The sequence below is a fragment of the Podarcis bocagei genome (assembly GCF_964188305.1).
Source record: "Podarcis bocagei genome assembly, chromosome: 4".
Taxonomy (NCBI): domain Eukaryota; kingdom Metazoa; phylum Chordata; class Lepidosauria; order Squamata; family Lacertidae; genus Podarcis; species Podarcis bocagei.
This window is the reverse complement of record NC_138128.1, coordinates 80,170,826-80,187,020: the sequence shown is the minus strand read 5'-3', so window position 1 is coordinate 80,187,020 and position 16,195 is coordinate 80,170,826. Positions and strand designations below refer to the sequence as shown.

General features: G+C 46.0%; 1 protein-coding gene across 1 annotated transcript in view; it reads left to right on the top strand.

Moving 5' to 3' along the window:
* Window positions 1-2,136: 2,136 nt before the first annotated feature.
* The window catches only part of WAPL (WAPL cohesin release factor), a 63,723-nt gene continuing 49,664 nt past the window's right edge, over window positions 2,137-16,195 (top strand). Inside the window, exon 1 of the mRNA XM_081190810.1 lies at window positions 2,137-2,279. The gene's annotated coding sequence lies outside the window, so the exon portion shown is untranslated. The remainder of the gene's footprint in view (window positions 2,280-16,195) is intronic.

Sequence of the window (16,195 nt, the reverse complement as noted above, 5' to 3'; positions counted from 1 at the left end):
CGTCGAAACGTCGCCTAGACACCCCAACTCTTACACGGGAAGACACCCGAAGACACCAAAACACATATATATATATATATATATATATGAGGAGGAAAGGCCTGCATTTCCATTCCCCAGCAATCCAGGAAGATTAATTCCCAATTCTCCATATGGGCCTATCAACTTCTTCTGAGCTAACAGGTAAATGCTGTGTTATTAAGCAGTTCACAGAAATGCAAACATTTATCACAGATAATATACCACGATGTTCTTGCATGTCACCGTCAAGGCCAATTTAAAGAGTTATTCTTGGGAACGCAGGGCCAATGAATGGAGCCGCCGTAGTCTATTAAACGGATGCGGTTTCCACTGACATTTGGAGCAGCTACGGTTTATCACGTCAGGCCTACTTGGAGGTTTTCCAGGTCACAGAATACAGAACCGAGGGAGCCGTGAGGAGAGTACATATGAGTGGCGAAGACTTTCTGTTGGCCAAAGTGAACTGTGAGCCATATTTATAACCGTATCCCTGAAGTTCTCAGCTCATTGGGAAAGAATCCTCCTGTGTTTCGCATACCGGTCGTAACTCAAGGGCAAAATATATCGGTGTGTTCGTCTAAGGGGCTGACAGAGAAGAAAGGTGTCCAGGATTGTTAGTTGCTGCAGCCTCTCTTGAAGCTGCTGGGTCCAGTCTCCCAGCCCCTCCTGGTCAGCCAGCGGAAACTCGCGCTGAGTCTATAAACTTTTCCATCTAACGCAGGTGTCCTGAGCAGATCTAGCCCAAGCAGGACAAACAGCCAGGAGTTTACCGTAGTTCTTTATTGACAAAGCACGCACTTACAGCAGCTCATAAGGTGCGCTGAAAACACACACACACTTCTTGTGACTACGTAGGTGAAATCAAAAAGGGATTGGACAGGAGGATAAAGCTGCTAGTGGCTGCTGTTGATGTTGGCTCTATACTGCCTCCCTGAACTGGATACCTGATGCTGGGGAGCAAGTGTGAGAGAAGACTATGGCTCTCACGTCTTGCTTTGGGGTTTTCAGGCAACCACTGTGAGAAGAAAAATACTGGAATAGATGGGCCTTTGGTCTGATCCAGCAAGGCTCCTGTTATGTTCTTTAATCTAACTACCATTTCCTGAATAAGAGGATGGAAATCTTGTATAGTTCCCTAAGGATAACCATTGGTCTGTCAAAGTGGGTTTGTAGGAGATATGTCAAACTGCTATGTATTGGGTTTAACACATTTTATGTTACAAGGCGCATTCTAACCCATCATAGGAGCATTGGTAGACGAACGTTCTAAGGGCAAGTAGGCACATGCACTTTCAACTGTCAACTGTCAACGGTCAGTTCATGCTCAGGTTTATTATTGTGTGTCCAGTCAGTTTGGTTCTTGTGTTCCTATGAGTGAGCTGTTGTCACTGACAAATGTTGAATAAACTTAGTTGAGGAACATATACAGTGGTACCTCGGGGTAAGTACTTAATTCATTCCGGAGGTCCGTACTTAACCTGAAACTGTTCTTAACCTGAAGCACCACTTTAGCTAATGGGGCCTCCTGCTGCTGCCGTGCCGCCGGAGCCGAATTTCTGTTCTTATCCTGAAGCAAAGTTCTTAACCTGAAGCACTATTTCTGGGTTTAGTGGAGTGTGTAACCTGAAGCGTATGTAACCCGAGGTACCACTGTACTGCCTTGGGCTTTTGACTTTTTCCAAACATTTAATATTGGTGACGAAGGTGGGATCGATGAGCTCCTGCCAGCTGCCAGAGGCCCAAGACTGCACATCAGCACCTCCACCTGCCACCTTGCAGTAAGTGCAACCTCACTGCCACGCTGGACTCAGCAAATAGTCCCGGAAACGAGACCGTGCCTGCCGCGTCTTCGCAACCACCCACAATCGCAAAAGAGACTGCTCCAGGTCCAATGATAGTTACCAGTCATAGTTGGCCGCTACCGGACTTCGATATGAGCCATCCTGCAGAATGGGCGCAGTGGCTCCGCCAAATAAGGCGCTACGTCCAACTACAAGGCTTCACTAGGGAGGCAGACAAGGTGGATGTGCTACTGACAGTGCTGGGAAGTTCCGCCATCACTCTCCTGGAAGGTCTGATGGCACCCAGGGCATGCACTTTCGATGAGCTGACACAAGCTATGACAAGACGCCTCGCGCCTCAGCCACCTAAAAACCACCTCCACTATGACTTTGCACACAGAGAGCAACAAGCGCAAGAGTCAGCGAGTGAATACACCTTGGTTCATGCTACAGCACAAGGACGCACTAATATTTCAGGTAGGAACATCTCGACTTCCAAGGTTCTGCTATCAGAAACAATTTGCTGCTGCCGGTTCCTTTGAAGCAGTTTCTCCCTGACTAGATCCTGATGAGCAGGATCCACACCTAGTGTAAATGGCAAGCGTTTAACAGAGACCTTTAAAGGGAACCTACTTTAAAATGCAACGGCACAAATGTTTTATTCATGTTCCAAAGACAGTCATGTGCATGATCACTGTCTTTTGAGTTATGTCAATTTTAGCTGACAAAGGTTCATGGTGGAGTACAAATTCCGCTGCACTCCTGTTTAAATAAGGGATATTTTGTAAAGCCAGAGGCTGTGTGGCCTCAGGAGACGTGGGATTGTGACTAGACAGACACAGTAGTTTTGCGGATGTTAAGTTGTAAACTGGAATCTCCCTGCAGAGAAGGAATCTACATTTTAGTCTGTTTTATGAATGAATGAATGAGAAATGCTGTAATTCTGAGGTGGGGAAGCTCAGGCCTCTCTATGTGGCCCTCAGGACTGTTTCCACACCACACCCCCTCCCCAGGCCACCCCTCTCACCAGCTCTGCTTTTCACACTTTTTGAGTATTTTTGCCTGACTGGAATGTGCCCTTGAACTCTGATTGTGCCTTGAACTCTCATCTGGACGGAAAGCTGTGTGTGAGCCTCAGGGCGGGTACCAGGAGCAGGTCCAGAATCAGAGGCAGAAGCTGAGCAAGGTATCAATGAAGGGAACAGTTTATGCAAAGAAACAAAACAGCTCAGGCCCAGTGAGCACAGCAACTCTTCCTAGCAGGTCTTGTCCTAATGAGGCAGTTGCGAGGACAGTTTTCAAGTCTCCTTGTGCCTCAGCTCCTTCCCAAGCAATCTGAGACTCCGACACCTTGTCTGTCTCTACTCTGCCCTCTTCATACCTCTGCCAGTTCTGGGAGACTGGGGTGGGGTGGGGAGGAGCTGGTTGCAGCGGGGGGGACGGGACTCCTTGACTTCTTCAGCAGCCTGCCTGATCTCTGCCTCTTGGCCTCCCTCTTCTCCTGCCTCAGCTTCTGCCTCTGATTCTGGACTGCTCTCTGCCACAGCCTCTTCCTGCTCACTAAACCCTGTTACCTCTTCAGCTTCTGACACCTCCTCCAGCCTGCTCCCTTTTCTCTCTTTGACCACTCATCGCTGTCCCACCACCACTCCCCAAGCACTGAGCCTTCTTCCCTTGGAGGTTCCCTAGCCCTGCCACTCCTCGGCAGCCAGCCAGTCCGTGGCAGTCCGTGTAAGCAGAAAATTGCCTAGCGTATCATTTACATGATGTCCCGCCCACTTTTGCCCCTGGCCCCACCCATCAACGACACCTCAGAAAATTGCCCAGAGGAGAATGAGGCCCTCGAAGACTCCAGGTTCCGTCCCTGGCATCAAATGTGAAGAATTACCACCAGGAGGGGTTAAAATTCTCCTGCCCAGAAACCTAGAGAACTGCTGGCAGTCTGAAGAGACAATGCTGGGCTAAACAAAGCGGTGGTTTGACAGATTAATTTGATTAAGGGTTGTAACAATAACGCAGTACACGCATGTCTTCACAAGCCTTTTGCTCTTATCCTGGCAGCAGGTCACGAAAACAACCTACGGCATGCGGCTCTGTTGTTCTCTTTGGAGTATTCCAACAAGCCCTACAGTGGTGTGAACTGAGGATGGCAATAACGCTCTCCTCAGCGGAGGGATATTTGCATTCCTTGTCAAGTACTGCTGGTGTCTCTGTGGGATTCCATTTCTGTTCTGTTATTATAGTGCTTTCTGAAGTCGGTGGTTAATATTAACTGACAGGGCCAGCTGAGAATGTTGGGCTTCCCCATTACGGCTAATGAAGCAAAATACTAATTGAGGCACCGACTGCTTCCTTGTACTTAATTGCATTACGGCATCTCAACTTGGCTTCACCACGAATTCCAGGGCCTGTTGATGTACAGTGGTACCTCGGGTTAAGAACTTAATTTGTTCTGGAGGTCCGTTCTGAACCTGAAACTGTTCTTAACCTGAGGTACCACTTTAGCTAATGGGGCCTCCTGCTACCGGCGTGTGATTTCTGTTCTCATCCTGAAGCAAAGTTCTTAACCCGAGGTACTATTTCTGGGCTAGCGGAGTCTGTAACCTGAAGCGCCTGTAACCTGAAGCGCCTGTAACCTGAGGTATCACTGTATCTCTTTTAAAAATCTGGGTTCAGATACCTTCTCAGCCATGAATCTCTCAGGATAACTGTAGGCCATTCGCTACCTTTCAGCCTAACCTATCTCAAAGGGCTGTTAGTAGGGGGGAAAGGCAAGGAACATGCAGGCTATGTTGTGCTCCTTGAAGAAAAGGTAGGATATAAAACAAAAAGGTTGGGTCTGTGATTATTACGCCTCCAAATGTGTCGTGAACAGAACCTTTAGAAAAAGAAAAAGAAAACTGAAAACGATCACAGCTTAATTGAATTTTAAATGAAATATCAGAAGTTCAGATTTGTCAAGCCAAATTGAAAACACAGTCCTTCAATATGTCTGGCTGCACAAGCTCATTGAGACGAATGGACACTTTCCAATCACAGTTAAGGCCTGAAATGAAGGGTTTTCCCCTGTGTTAAAAATATGGGGAGGCAGCAGATTTTGTCCCCGCCCCCACCCCCTCCACTACCGTCCTCTAGTGCTGATGGGGCATGGCAGCCATTCATTGCTCCGAATTGGCTGTGCTCACCCATGTCAAGATTTGCACAGGAGAAGGTCCTGGTGAGCTGTGCCCTTAAGGGTTTAAACTCACTCAGTCATTGCATCTCCTCCAAAAGTAATGTGGAGCGACTTGCAGATCTTACCATGATCTTAGCATGGTCAGGGAAAGGTTGGCCTGAGACGTTACCTTAATGGCCAATCTCTCTGCAGGGCAGGTTCTCACCTTAGCAAAGTCACTACAATAAGGAGTCCGGAGAAAAGGAAAGGAAATCTCGATAACAGCTTCCTGAGGAAACTGAACAAAAACAGTATATAATTTGAGGAGAAAGAAACAGAGAGTTTTTGTCTTTCTTATTTTGGTCCTTGTTCAGAGATGGGATGTATAGGATCCAACATACACCAGCAAACATCTTGTCAGTCTGCCTGGTTGCTAAGCAACACCTCCCCAATTCCTGGAAAACCCAGATGTATGGCAAGTTGGGCTATTTTAATTTTTTTTAAAAAAAAATCTTTAAAAATTAAAGAAAAGCCCCTGAAAGCTCAACAACTTCAACCAAAAAGAAAAAAGAAGAGGTTCAACATCTCTGTCTGGATTTTCACTTTTGGGAATATGCCAACCCTACTTTAACACTAGCAGAATTAGCCCTTAAATTACATACTTAAATGATTTCTGCTGCTGCATTTCCACCTACCTCCACAACACAGAGAACCCACCACCAGAGAAGAAAATCAGCTGGCAATGGGAAAGTAACCACCAGCAAGGGGAAATCATGGGGGGGGGGCTTCAAAGCATCTGGTTTACTTTTTGGGGTCCTGCTGCTATTTGCTATTTTTGAGACTTGCATTTTCCATCTACTTGCCAGTCTGCTCCCCCATGCTTATCATATACTCTGTGTGTGTGTGTGTGTGTGTGTGTGTGTGTGTGTGTGTGTGTGAAAATACACATGTATAAATGAATAAATGGCTATCATAACAATCTTCCAAATTTTGTTTGGAAGAAAACTAAGCCCTGTAGATTTCTTCATCCTCAGAAGTGGAGAGACTGTAGCAATATGCTTTTAAAAATGATTACATATTTTAATACATTCATATCTCGCCTTTCTCCCATGATGGGGCTCAATGTGGTATTTCCTGGTTGCCTCCCATCTAAGCACTGACCAAACCCAGACCTGCTTAGCTTCAGCAAGGTTTCTGCATCATGTTTGCTCAGTCCATGCCCTTTGTTATGCTTTCAAATGAAGTCATAGCTATGCTTTCCATTAACGAAAAAGCAACCAGGGGCTCGAAGCATTTTGCCTGTTCCTTAGCTTTGACATTTTGACAATATGCTTCTTGTGTGTGTTGATATTATATGAATTGCCTCCATCAACAACTACAACAATTAAAACAAACTTCTTTGTTTTTTGGCTCTCCCCTCCCCCAAAGAATCCCACCTTGCTAACATTTTGGGGTGTGGGCGGAACTATAAATACATGCAGGCAGCTCTTTATTGATCCCACTTTCTGTAGGGTTTCCCCCCTGAATCAATTACATTTTAATTTCATTTTGCTGAGCTCCGATTTATAATGCAGTCTTTGCTTCCCTGCATTTACATCTGTCAAGGACCTGCTTGGTGATGTATAATTTAGCAGTGCTCCTTTGAAGACAATGATTAAAAAAACAACGCACTCAAGGTGCAGCCCAAATCCTCTTTTGAATAATAAGTTCACAGCTTTGCCTTAACTGTAATTCAGGCGTCTAACATGATTTTCACCTTGAATTACCACAATCTCCTTCTTAATGAACCGAAGGACAGAGATGTGAGTTAAACATTCCCAGCATTTCCTCCAGAGCCACTGCCATGCTCTTTGCTTCCCATTAGGGGTCAGTGCAGACTAACGCAATAGGATGCCACTAAATATGCTTTTCTCCTTTATAAAAATGCGTCTAGGCACACTTTACGTGTGAAGACTATGTGACGCACCTATCGCCATGTCAGCTGGGGAGGGGAGACAGCCCTTATACAGTAAACCCCCCCTAAAGCAAGCTGCATCCAAGGCCAGCTGAATATAGGCCTGTAGCTAAGGCGTAGTGACTATTTCACATGCAAAAGGTCCCAGCTTTAATCCTCAGCATTTCCAGCTAGGGCTGGCAGGAGAGACTTCTGTCTGAAAACCTGGACAGCTGCTGCCAGTCAGTGTAGACAATACTAAGCTATATAAACCAATGGCAGAAGGCAGCATCTCATGTTCCTGTGAACATTTATTTATTTATTTATTTATTTGCTTTCGGGGAGAGTGGCAAATGCCTTCCTCAGTCAAGGCATCAATAATACCGAAGGCTGGCCCCTGAGACAGAAAAATCCCATAAGCATCTCTCCCTGCCCTCAGCAAATGAAAACAGAACAGAAAAAATAATTAACAATTTGATACATGGGCGTAGCCAAGGGGGGGCAGGCACTGGAAAATTGAATTGTAAAACCATTTAAGCCACACACCACCCTTGCACTCATTCAGGTGGCATTAAGTGTCTTCCTTTCTCTACCAAAGTGTTTGTGACTTGACTTTTCAAAATGCGCCCACCTGACCTTATGTTCTTGGTGCGTCTCAAGGACCAACCAGCCTTTGATGTTGCAGCCCTTGAATGAACAATCACCCGGTGCTTTCCCCCCAAGAATCTAGTCTATTTTGTAGGAGCAAAATGGACAGAAAATAAAGGCAGGCAGGCCCGTGTCTTGGAACCAGGACGAGCGACAGGTTGTTTTTTTGCAGAGAAGCCAAAAAATTTTGTTTCCCCTCCTTGTTGGGGAGGGAATGTGTTTGCTGACGTTCTGCTGAAGGCTTCACCTGCATGGAGTCATGTCACAGGCCCAGAAGCCCAAATGCATGTGCCCAGTTTGATACAGATTGCTGAACCAAACGTTTTAGTGGTAGTATGAGAATATACTGTGCCATCGCTCAGTGGAGAGCTGATGGGAAGCAACAAACTGGCCTCTGCCACTAGCTAGGGCCTCAAGAGCACCCCCTCCTCCCGGTCTTCTCCCTCTTGTCCCTCTGACCCCTCATCATTATCCCACCACCAACCCCTTGGTTCTGAGCCTTCTTCCCTTGGGGGTTCCCCAGTGGGTTACTATTGAAGCCTTATTTACCTAGGGATCCATTAGCCACGCCATCCCCTGGACCTCGGAGGGAACAAAAGTACCAGGAAAGCAAAATCTTCTTTGGAGAAAAAGAGTTTATTGAAAGTCTGAGCACAGAGATGAGGTCTGTACTCAGAGACAGCCTGCTGGATAGTTCCTAAAATATACTGGCTGTAAAGCAAGACATTTCAGCAGACTTTCTTATACCCGCAGACTTGCTTGCTAAACACATTTTTATTGCTTGCTAAACATTCTTGTCTTTCTGCTAAGCCAAGCACTCCCTCCCACCTCCTTGTACACGTGTCTTCTTTTGCTAGCTAAGCTTTCCCTTCGTATCTCTTCTTATTCTTGCATTACTTAAAAGCAGAAGTAAAGCAGGAAACATCTTGCTAGTGGTTTTTCGGTTAACAGCAGTTTCTGGCTGGGCAGGAAGCGACCTTCTGACCTGTAGCTAGCATCAGCAGTTTCAAGTAGCTGGTTTAGGCTTTTGCAAGCAACTGCAATTTTTGGACTGTTTTGACCCTCCTAGCAGAGTGCAGGAATTTACTATGTGTAGATAATATATGAGAGCAACAGAATAAAATATTGAGAGAAACTTTTCCCATCTCCCTTTACTCCGTCCTCTTCTTTTGAACAATCTATTACTTAGATTCGTTCTGGGGTAGGGGTCTATATTCTCTCATTAAGCAATCACGCGAGGTCCCATCATGCGAGACATCATCTTTCCCATCATATGTTGCAGGCATTGCATTAAGCAGGGTATACAGAAGCAGAAAAGCAATAGAAGCATTATTGGGCCTATTCTTCCCACAAATACGATACCGTTCATGCCAACAGAAATACGAGAGCATCCATATGACAAGGGCGGTACATATTACTCCTACCCACCAAACCCAATATCTCCATGGTTCCTCCCACCAATATTCAGGGGGTGTGCTCATTGTTGAAGAGCCCACTGATATTTGTGCCCGACTACCTGTTGAGCCTCAAGGATGAGAGCCCACCGGTGAGCTGATGCTCCCACTATGTGGGTCAATTTTTCTATTAGCCCTGTTGGGTGGATTGAACTCTCGTGCTGCCTCCCTAGTGACCAAAGCATATGGAAGCTGAAATCCTGGGGTGGCAATTCTTACTGGCACTTGTTTAGTAATTTCAATGCACACCTGGCTAAGGCTCCCACCCCTGCAATACTTGCATTAAGATAGGTTCTGTCCCATCTATGACCTGGGTTAAGAGTAGGACCTGGTCTATCAAATGAGGTTGGTACAGTGCTCTACCTTCCAGATAACAGTCGACTACCCTCCCACAACAGCAAGAGCGGTCCAGAACTAGATAGATTTCGATCGTCTCTGCAGCTTCCCGTAAGAGCACTGTCCACGCGTGCTGGTCAGTGGTGTGGGAGAGGAGCCACAACGGGGTAGTGGGGTGTTTCAATACGGTAATCTCATCAAACCCCAGTTTCCAATAGCCAAAGAGCACGCCATCTCTTACCACCGGCAAGACGAACCAGTCGTAGCAGAGGCCATCAGGCCAATAGGGTTGGTATGGTTCGGTAGGGTCAGGGCAATAAGACATAGAGCAAGTCAATAAAGAAAATAAGAGAGAAAAGAGAAAGTCTTTGTAACTGTCCTTGTGATGATTAGTCGCAGGATCGCGTTGCCCGTGGCCTAACGCTTTTTCCTGGTAGCGTCAGACACAAGGTGATGATCAACTTCAGATGGTCAGCAGGATTTCTCTTGCAAGTCCAGACACCCTTCTTCAGATGCGTGTGATGTACCCAGGGGATCACCTCGACTACTTTCACTGCAGTTGGGGATGGGGGGGTCGCCAGACGCTGTCACTCAGAGGAACTGGTGAACCGGCTCAGCGAGACTGCCGCGGGACTGCAGGTGTACGCTCGAGGGAATACCTGGAAAGAAAGCAAACACACACAACAAACACAGGGATTGCACTTGTTCTTGGGTGATGTGATCTCCCATCTGCCCCAAACTGGCGGGGATGCCTCGGACGAAAGGGGTTGGCCTGCCATATAGAAGTTCAAAGGGTGATAGTTCTCAGTCTCTTGGTTGGCGCACAGGGCACATTTTGGGATATAGCAGCAGTTAGTTGAGGTAGAATATTCTCCCAAGGTGTGCTGTAGCAGCTGGGCCTCCCAAATGGGTGGACTCGTGGTAGTTCTTTACAATTGTGCTGGCCAGATGTTGGGGCACAAAAACACGGCTGTCTGGTCCTTCCTGGAGCGTTGCTCCTTCTTGGCTGGTCCACTGCTGTTCATCAAGGGTGTAACGTGGTTCCACATCGTCTGGAGTGAGTTCTGGTACCAATATCAAAAGTCCTGGTGGTGCCTCTAAATTGGTTGGAGAACAAATGTCTACGTTGGGGGCGCTGCCTGCGGGCGCCCCTCCCATCCAATTCTTCACCGTGCGTAGAGATATCAGCCTCTGGAGTGATATCAGCAAGGCAGTCGTCACTGGAGGGGATCTTCAGGATGCTGAGACACAGTCCAATCTGAAGCAGCTTTCTTATGTAGTGGACCCAAGGGGTGGTGCCAGTTGTGGGTGTGGAGAGCAGATGGGCCCTTCCAGCACGGTTGCAGTGGTGCCTGGGACCAGTCTTATCCACACCTCGTCACCTGGCTCAAACTGGTCACGCAAGGAGTTCGGGCCTGGGTTGAGAGAGAAAATCTCGAGAGAGAGACTGTACATAATTGTTCAATTCCACATCTTGAGCAGGGATAGGTGAAAGCATGCACACATAAGGAACCGGTCTTCCAAACATCACTTCAAAAGGATGACAAGTGAATACGTTTCAATGGGAGGCTACAAAATCTAAGCAAAGCCAAGGGCAACATGAACACCCAATTAGACCCTGTTTCTTGGGTCAGTGGTTTTTCAAAGTCCTGTTCTTCCTTTCCTTTTTTTCCAGAACTTTTGGGGCCTATATGCAGTACCCACCATCTTCCTTCTTCACTGGCAACAGTGGGGTGTTTCATTGTGATTGGCATTGTTTCAAAATTCCATGTTGAAGCAATCGCTTCAAATGCACCCACACTCTTTCAGCTGCCTGTCGTGGGATGGGGTATTGGTTTTTATCTTCCGCCCATAGTCTAGGGTCAACATCATGAAGCAGGCTAACAGGGAGGATTCCCTCCTCTTCTTTTACCATCATCAAGCATCAATGGTCTCTCAGGGGTATTTCTAAAGAAAACTCTCCTGCTGGTCCAGTTGTCATCATTACTTCCCCCATTGGTTGGAAGGAAATCTGGGCTTGTAATTTTGTTAACAAGTCTCGGCCCAATAAGGAATGGGACACTCTGGTATATACAAAAATTTGTCTAGGCAGCAGGTAACAGACTGCAAAAACGGGGCCTTTTGTGATTTACCTGTGGCTCTAATTATATTAACCACTTGGTTTGTGGGTTTTGTTACAGGCACAGGTAAGACTGAGTGGGCAGCTCCCTTGTTCACCTTCTCCTACCTGTAATAAGGTAGCTGGGTTAAGGGCTGTGGTAACCTGAAACTTCAGGCGTGAATGTAATAACAGCATCTGGCACTTCCTCTTGGAGTCACACAGCTAGTGTCCTGTCCAAACGTGAATTTATCTGCCTTTGTGAGTAGGGTGGCCACTGCCACAATCGCTCTCATACAGGGGGGGGGGCAACCTCTGTTCTGTTGGGGTTAGCTTCTCTGACAAGTATTCGACGGGTTGCTGCCAATTTTTCAGTTTCTGGCATAAGACTCCCTTGGCTACCCCCCCCCTGGTCTTCATCTGTGAACAGGGTAAAAGGCTTCTTGGGGTTTGGATGCCAAGCACTGGGGCTTGTTGTAATGCCACTTTGAGATCCTGAAAAGCCTGCTGCTGTTCCTGCCCCATATAAAAGGATCCTTCTCTATTCCCCTAGCTGACTCATGCAGTGGCCAAGCAATGCTTCTGTAGTTAGTAGTGAGTCCAGGGGATATTGTTCATCATCATAAGTGGGATTATAGGTTTTAAAAAAAATCCCTTCAAACAATTTTACAATCTTTGCTGGATTCTCCTCAAAAGAGGGGTTCTGATTTCTTCAATTACAAACATCTGCACTTGAAAAGGGTATATGCTGTCTGTGGTGCTTTCGTTTGTCCAGCTGGGACAGGGGCTGGTGGATCATAAACCCTCTGAAGGGGCATTTCTCCAGCTGCCTGATCCTTCCTGGTTTTCTCATACTGTCTGTGAGACATAACTCTCTTCGCCGCCTGTCCCCACTTACGTTGCCATCTCTTCCTCTTTTCAGGGGTGCAGCATTCTGCTGCCTCAACTAACAAGGGGCTTATATCCAACTTCTTCCTCAAATGGCTTTGCAAAACTCCTTTAGTCTCTTTTTCTGTTTTTCTGTCCACATTTTCTTTCCTTGATTCATATCATCTAGTGTCTTCCTAAATTCTTCCTCTTCTTCCGTCTCACTATCCTCCTTCGCAGGTCCTCCTCCCCCTACACCAGCACCTCCCTGTGCTTCTTGATCTTGGCCTGGGGGGGGGTTGGAGGGGCTGTTGGTGGAGTGTAAGGTGGTGGCTTAATCACTCCCCCTCCTCATCTTCTGGGTCTTCTAACACCAGAGGCTTCACTGTACAAATCCTGTTCTGTGTGTTGCTGTCACAGCAAGACTTTAGCCATGGTAGATTCTTTTTTTTACATTGGTCTTCCATGTAGAGATATAGGGGATCTGGTCTGGGTGGACATTTAATATATTTTGCCACAGGGGGTTGATTTGCCACAGGGGGTTGATTAATTGCAAATCAAAGCCACGCAGTTCCCTGGGTTGGCAAGTCCACCTCACATAAAGTTTTGAGTCTCTGTTTTTCAATTTGAATCATCACTCTTCGTGGCTGTTTTCCAGTTATTTAAAAAGCATTCCAGAGGAATACATTGGCTTGCTCCAGACCCTATTTTTTCAGATACTACCGCTCCTAACTGGGTTTTCAAAATTCTCTCACACTCCACATGCTACAGTTTGTCAGAAAATGCACAACCCTACAATCGCTCGGCCAAGGGGACACTAAGCCTTAGCCCTCATTCAACAATTCATCCACTGGAGTATCTGACACACATGTCAACAAAACACTCAATTCCCTCTTCCCCATTCCCTTTCCCAAACCTTTACCAATTCCTTTCCTGGTGGCATTCTTACTGCCGGGCACGCTACTGCCAACTACCAGGTGAGGCTGATCAGGCCTCTGGCCCTTTCCCTCGGGCCCCTAGCCCTTTCCCTCGGGCCCCTAGCCCTTTCCTTCGGGCTTACCTTTTCCGCTGCGGACCTGTCCCCTCGGCGCCGTTCTGTCCTCTTATTCTCCCTCAACCAGATGTCTCCACTCCAGGACGGTGTGGCAATTTCCCCCTACAAACTGGCAGGGTGTGCACCGGAAATGCGAACGCCGATCGGAGCTGTTCACCTTGGTTGAGCCTGGCCCTCCGGTCCGTATTTGGAGAGGGGGCAAATCCCGAGCGAGCCCCCAGAGAGATGAAGCCTTATTTACCTAGGGATCCATTAGCCACGCCATCCCCTGGACCTTGGAGGGAACAAAAGTACCAGGAAAGCAAAATCTTCTTTGGAGAAAAAGAGTTTATTGAAAGTCTGAGCACAGAGATGAGGTCTGTACTCAGAGACAGCCTGCTGGATAGTTCCTAAAATATACTGGCTGTAAAGCAAGACATTTCAGCAGACTTTCTTATACCCGCAGACTTGCTTGCTAAACACATTTTTATTGCTTGCTAAACATTCTTGTCTTTCTGCTAAGCCAAGCACTCCCTCCCACCTCCTTGTACACGTGTCTTCTTTTGCTAGCTAAGCTTTCCCTTCGTATCTCTTCTTATTCTTGCATTACTTAAAAGCAGAAGTAAAGCAGGAAACATCTTGCTAGTGGTTTTTCGGTTAACAGCAGTTTCTGGCTGGGCAGGAAGCGACCTTCTGACCTGTAGCTAGCATCAGCAGTTTCAAGTAGCTGGTTTAGGCTTTTGCAAGCAACTGCAATTTTTGGACTGTTTTGACCCTCCTAGCAGAGTGCAGGAATTTACTATGTGTAGATAATATATGAGAGCAACAGAATAAAATATTGAGAGAAACTTTTCCCATCTCCCTTTACTATCACCATTCCTCTGTGTCCAACCAGTCCATGACACCAGCCACACCCCTGAAAGCGAGTAAGGAAACTTTCCTGGGATTCCAAAAAGGCAGGCAAGTGAGTCAGGTTAGCACCAAAGGGAGCTCTTATCCTACCCCATGGGCCTCAGAGCCCTGACCCACAGGCTTCAGGAATCTCTGGTTGCCCTAAGTGTGCCTAAGTGTGCACTCTTCCCACCTGGGATCAAATCTACACTTCCAGGTGTCATAAGAAAGCTGCAGAGATAGTGCAGGATAGTGCACACCCCGGAAATGATCTCTTTCAGCTTCTGCCTTCTGGAAGAAGGTACAGGGTTATAAAGACTAGGACTAGCCGCCTGAGAAACAGTTTCTATCCTAATGTGATTTTGGTTTTAAACGCAGTGTAAGGTAGTCTGTCTCTATGGGAGTATATTGTATTTAATTATGGGGTATCAGAGTTTTTAGGGGGCTAACCAGGCTGGGATAGCTGGGATAGCAGGCTTGTTGGTTTTTGAATGTCTGATGTAGATTTTTTCAGTTTCGTTGTTCTGTATAGGACAACGACAATAAAGATTATCGTATCAGTTGCTCACTTAGGCAGCCTGCCTACTCCATCTTCCTGCAAAAAGTAGCTAGATTAATTTATTTAGTTTCCTGTGTTGCAGGGGGTTGGTCTAGATGACACTTGTGGTCCCTTCTAACTCTACAATTTTATGATTCTTATTTATTGTATTTATATATCACCCTATACCCGGAGGTCTCAGGGAGGTTCACAGGGGGGAAAAAATCAAAATATAAAACCACAAAATATATAATCAAAATAAAAACAACCATCCAATATTGCCCCCCCCTCCCCAGATCACAGTTTTGGGCACCCACCTCACCTAGTTTTGACAATTCTTTTCTGTCCCTGTTTATTTACCCAAAAGCCACGAGCAAAGTTCATCTCCTCACTTTACACGTGACAACAATGCTCTTTCTGAGAGCTGAAGTGCATCCTCAAGCAGCTTTCTAAATGGAATTATTTCAGGATGAACAATATTTGTTTATTTTATCCTACCCACTTTCAAGTTATCATTTCAATGTACCAACCCCCCCTCCCCAATATGGGCTAGATTGTTTAGCCTCTCAGCAAGTAGGTGATCCATAGGAATGTTTGAAACAGGCAACAGTCTTAAGAGTTACAAGCTGTTGGGATGGCTGTTGATTTTATTTTCTATTTTTTTACAAGTATCAACTTATCATATTATCATCTTGATTTATTACTGGCCCTTTGTCCTAAGTTCCCAGGGCAGGACACCACAATTTAAAACACAACATTAAAATCAGTTTAAAACAAATGACAAAAACAGTGTGGGGTAGATCAAATACCATAAGTCAGGGTAAAGATGCATGTTTGGATGTTCTGTGCTCTGGTAATGATCTATTTTTATTATAGAAGTCACAATAGCCAATCAATAGGCTTGTGATTTCACTTTGCTTGTCAGCTTCTTCAGATTTATCTATCATCTATCTAGTGCATCTGGTACCTTCTTAGATTTCAAAGGACTGTGCAATTGAAACACGCAGAATCTGCTTAATACACTACAGAGGTTGGTACTACCAATATAATTAGAATCACAGGAAACTGAGTAGAGCAGCTCATTTATTTAGTGCTGCTTTTTAATGCGTTTACTGACAGATGTGCTTTGCCATATTCCATTGCCTCTTAGTGACAACACACACACATTTTTGTTTTTTAAAAAATCTATTTTATTCCACTTCATTATTCTAGCTGGATCATTAATTCTGTCACCTCCTGGAGGTAAATAACTACACAGCCACCCTGAGATTTCAGTGGCCTGTGAATTGCTTTTCCCCTAGCCCCCTTCCTTAGAATTTCTCTTGTAATGTAATAACTAGGCTTTTCTGTTTTGCAGAGGAATGTGGATGGACTTTTGTATTCCTTGATTGATTGCTTAATAGCCCCTGATGGGCTGCTAGGACCTTCTTTCACAAGGTGT